The following is a 4,748-nucleotide window of genomic DNA, read 5'->3' on the forward strand; positions in this document are numbered from 1 at the left end:
TTATAAAACAGAATGCCTAACATGATCCCATCCCTATATGAAACTAAAAAATCTCTCAAATGTGTTATATTTGTCATTATATATGAAACTATATATATGAAAGTATATATATGACATTGTATATATATAACATATATATAACATATATATATCATATATATTAAAAATATACTGAATTGTGTTCTCCCACCAAACTTATAAGTTGAAACTCTAGTCCCCAGTATCTCTGAATGTGACTATATTTGGAGATGGAGTCTTTAAAGCAAGCTTGTCCAACTCACAACCTGTGGGTTGCACGTGGCCCAGGATGGCTTTGAATGTCGCCCAACACAAATGTGTAAACTTTCTTAAAACATTTTGAGGTTTTTTTGTAGTTTTTTTTTTTTTTTTTTTTAGCTCATCAGCTATTATTAGTGTTAGTGTATTTTATATGGGAGACCCAAGACAATTCTTTCACTATGACCCAAGGAAGCCAAAAGATTGGGCACCCCTGCTTTAAATAGATGATTTAGTTAAATAAGCCTGTTAAAGTGAGCCCTAATTCAATCTGACTGGTGTTCTTATAAATTCTGGCACACAAAACAACACCAGAAACACTCAAGCGCAGAGAAAAGATCACGTGTGGACACAGTGAGAAGGCAGCCGTGTGCAAGCCTGGAAGAGAGGCCTCAGAAGAATACTACAAGAAGTATATTTACTAAGATACAAGAAATGTTGGCAAGGATGTGGAGAAACTGGAACTCTTGTGCATCACTGGTGGGAATGTAAAATGGCCCAGGCACTATGGAAAACGTCTGACATTTCTCCGAAAATTAAAAATAAAATTACCATGTGATCTAGCAAAAGAAAAAAAAACAGAAAGAAAGAAAATAAACCTGCTGGATCTTGTTAGCAAGATTCAGACACCTTGATCTTGAACTTTCAGTCTCCAGAATTGTGAGAAAATAAGTTTCCATTGTTTAAGCCACCCAGTGTGGTATATTGTTACGGCAGCCCTAGCAGACCAATACTAAGGAGATGTGTGTGTATGTGTGTATGTATAAATGTGTCTTGAGTTACTTGACTGAGATATATTCTGAGAAATGTGTTGTTAGGTGATGATTTTGTCATTGTGCAAACATCGAGTACAGTTACACAAACCTAGATGTTGTAGCCCACTACACACCTAGACTCTATGGCCTATTGCCCTTAGGCTACAAACCAGGACAGCAGGTGACTATTTATACCAGCATCACCACAAACACACGAGGAATGTGTTGTGCTACTATTTTCTGATGTCTTGTACATCAGTAGGTGATAGGAATTTTTCAGGTCCATTACAATCTTATGGGACCTACCATTGTATATTCGGTCCTTCATTGACTGAAATGCTGTTATATAGCATGAGACTGTATGTTTATTATAGATACACTGTATAATGCTTTTATATATATTTAAAGAACTGAATAATATAGCCTGCAATGTCAAGAATTGCTTTATCTAGATAGTAATTTTAATTTTAATATATTTGTATAGCTATTTTTAATTATCTTGAGTTTTTGTAGGAACAAAAATAAAGCTATTTTAATGTGCAAAAGAAATTCAGTATTCAATTGATTCTTGTTTCTCTGCTGCAACATCTAGTGTAGTATCTTATGCATAGAAAAGACAATAAAAAGTTGTTGATTAAAACAGTTAAAGACCAGATTGTATTAGTTGACATGTTTTTGTCAAGTGACTCTTAAAAACACAATGAACCTTCATGGAGCGACAGTTCCTCCAGCTTCTTATTAATAAATGCCCAGGCCTGTATTTTCACGGTGATCTCTCTGCCAGCCTATCTAGCTGACATATTTATAGGACTTAATATTTGGCTCTTAAGTATGTTTACGTCTAGTTTTCTTTTGAGCAGTTTCAGTTCTTTACTATTTATAGATTCTATTTTTGGGCTTGGTTGTCACGATTTATCTTTTTTTCCCTGACACTGCATTTTGGTCAGGCCACGTGTAGGCTTTCTGAAATGGTTAGCCGACCTTTATATTTTTTTTTCCTATGGCCCCTCATCTTATTTTCATCTCTGAAGCTACTATGCCATATTGATAAGTGAGAATGGATGGGGCCCGAGTGTCTGACACAGATAAAGCTATCAAAAATATCCCGCAGGGGCAAGCCCCAGGTCCAAATAGGTCTTGTGAGATCTGTAGCGACACTTCAGAGTTCCTCTCCCAGAACATGCATTTAATCATTGTGCAGATGCGAGCCGTTTTCCCTTTGCCCCTAAACTCTGGATCCTGAGATCACAAATCTGTACCTCCTGCAGGCATATATCTTTTATTAATGGAAACATCAAAATTCTGGCGCAGCTTTGGCAACTCAGTTTGCAAAGGATTATTAAGCTCTTTTGAGTGCTCCAGAAAAGTAAGATGCATGTCTGGTATCTTAAAAAGTCGTGCAGAGATGGAAACTTAGCCAATTGTATTTTAGATGAAGGCATTAATGTCTTTTGGATGTCGTATTACTAGTAAAAGTAGTTAATATAAGCCAAGTAGGTCTATGTGAGGTAGTAAGAGATATTACTAATTCATGGCTCCTGGGTTTTTAGTATCTTCTATCTTAAAAATAAGTCTTGACTGTGGACCTAGAAATTTAACTGCCCCCACCCACCAATTTCCCCTATTTTAAACATTTTGCATTAGCATGGTACATTTGATCAAATTGTTAAGCCAATATTGTTGCATTCACTAAAGCTTATAGTTGGCCTTAGAAACCCGACTGTTTCTGTCAAACGTATAGTGACATGTATCCACCAGAATGGTATCATATGGATACCATCATAGGCTCACTGCCCTAAAACCTCTGGCACTTAACCTACTCGAGTCTCCCGCTCCATCCACAACCCACTGAACCCCTGGCAAACACTGATCTTTTCTCAATCTCTACAGTTTTGCCTTTTTCAGAATAACATATAGTTGAGTCATACAGTATGTAGCCTTTTCCTACATACTGTATCTATCAATACTGTATCTTTAGCAATATGCCCTTAAGGTTTCTCTATGTCTTCTTGTGACTTGATAGTTCATTTATTTTTATTGTTGAATAATATTCCACTGCCTGGATGTTCCATAGTTTGCTTATCCATTCACGTATTGAATGATATCTTTGTTCCTTCCAAGATTTGTATTTGGCAATCACAAATAAAGATGTTATGAACATGTGTGTGCTGGGTTTTGGGTGGACGTTAGTTTCCAACTCATTTACATAAATACCAAAGAACATAGTTACTGGATCACATGGCAGGAGAATGGTCAGTTTTGCAGCAAACTGCTAAACTGTCTCTCACAGTGCCTGTGTCATTTGCATACCTACCAGCAATGAGTGAGAGTTCCTGCTCTTCCACATCCTTGCTGGTGTGTGGTTGTTGCAGGGTTCCAGATTTTTGCCATTCTAGTAGGTGTGTAGTGGAATGCCATTGGTGAATTAATTTTCATTTCCCTACAGACATCACAGCGGACATTATTATGTGCTTACCTGCCATCTGTAGATCTTCTTTGATGACGTATCTCTTTGAATCTTTCGTCCATTTTTAAATTGGGCTTTTTTCTTATTGTTGAACTTTAACAGTTCTTTATATATTTTTGGGTACTGGTTGTCTTTTATCAGACGTGAGTTTTGCAAACTTTTCCTCTCAGTATGTGGCTTGTCTTTTCAGTCTTAAAAATCTGTTCTTTGTCATTCCATTAAATTAATTCATGCATAGAATAGAAAAACAGAAAATTCAGATTAAATGAAGAGTATAATTAATATTAAACTAAATTCTACTAGAGAAAGCCATTGATAATAATTTGATATATTATCTAATATATTTGTATATATATAGATATACAAACACATATGTACATTGTGGGCAGAATAATGGCCCACCCAAGATGTCTGCATTCGAGTCCCCTCAATTTATAAATATGTTATGTTACTTGGCAAGAAGGAATTCAGGTTTCAGGAGAGATTAAGGTTGCTATCAGCTGACTTTGAGATGGGGAGATTTCCCCAGATGATCTGGTGAGCCTTATATAATCACAGGGGTCTTTGTAAGTAAAAGAGTGAGGCAGAAGAATCAGGGTCAGAGAGAGTTGGTGAGATTGTGCTGCCGGCTTTGAAGATGAGGGAAGGGAACTCAAGCCAAAGCCTGAGAATAGCCTCTAGAAGTTGTAAAAGACAAAGGAATGGATTCCTCCCTAGAATCTCCAGAAGGAATGTAGTCCTACTAATCCTTTCAATTTAGCAATGAGACATTTTAGATTTATGATCTCTGGAACTGTAAGGTAATAAATTTGTGTTTCTTTTCTCCTGTTTTTTTTTTTTTCTTTTTTTGAGACAGGGTCTTGCTCTGCTGCCCAGGCTGGACTGCAGTGGCATGACCATGGCTCACTGCAGCTTCAACCTCCCTGGCTCAAGAGATACACCTGAGGATCTACCCAAGCACCTGGGACTACAGGCACACACTAACATGCCCAGCTAATCTTTGTATTTTTTATAGAGATGGGGTCTTGCTATGCTGGCCGGGCTGGTAATGTGCTTCTAGGCTCAAGCAATCCTCCTGCCTTGGTCTCACAAAGCACTGGGATTATAGGCATAAGCTACCACACAGGGCCTAAATTTGTATTTGTTTAAGCCAATAAATTTGTGTTCATTTGTTATAGTAGCAATAGGAAACTAATGCATATATGTCTATATGTAAATATAGACATAAATATACATTTATAAAAATGAAA

Source organism: Mandrillus leucophaeus, unplaced genomic scaffold (genome assembly GCF_000951045.1).
Source record: "Mandrillus leucophaeus isolate KB7577 unplaced genomic scaffold, Mleu.le_1.0 Scaffold932, whole genome shotgun sequence".
NCBI lineage: Eukaryota > Metazoa > Chordata > Mammalia > Primates > Cercopithecidae > Mandrillus > Mandrillus leucophaeus.